At 43.4% G+C, this 219-nt stretch overlaps 1 protein-coding gene across 1 annotated transcript in view; it reads right to left on the reverse strand.

The window, feature by feature from the left end:
* LOC109354003 overlaps nt 1-219 on the reverse strand; it is a 24746-nt gene that overhangs the window by 23376 nt on the left and 1151 nt on the right. The window lies entirely within an intron of this gene.

The raw sequence follows: 219 nt of genomic DNA on the forward strand, positions 1-219 counted from the left end.
GACGAGGATGAGGATAAGGATGAGGATGAGGATGAATATAGGACGCAAATGAGGATGAAGAGGAGGATAGGACGAGGATGAGGATGATGACGAGGACGAGGATGAGGATAGGAAGAGGATAAAGATAGGATGAGGATAAGAATGAGGATGAGGATGAGGATAATGATAAGGATTAGGATATGATGAGAATGAGGATGAGAATAGGATGAAGAGGAGGAT

This window comes from Lupinus angustifolius, chromosome LG08, assembly GCF_001865875.1.
Source record: "Lupinus angustifolius cultivar Tanjil chromosome LG08, LupAngTanjil_v1.0, whole genome shotgun sequence".
Taxonomy (NCBI): domain Eukaryota; kingdom Viridiplantae; phylum Streptophyta; class Magnoliopsida; order Fabales; family Fabaceae; genus Lupinus; species Lupinus angustifolius.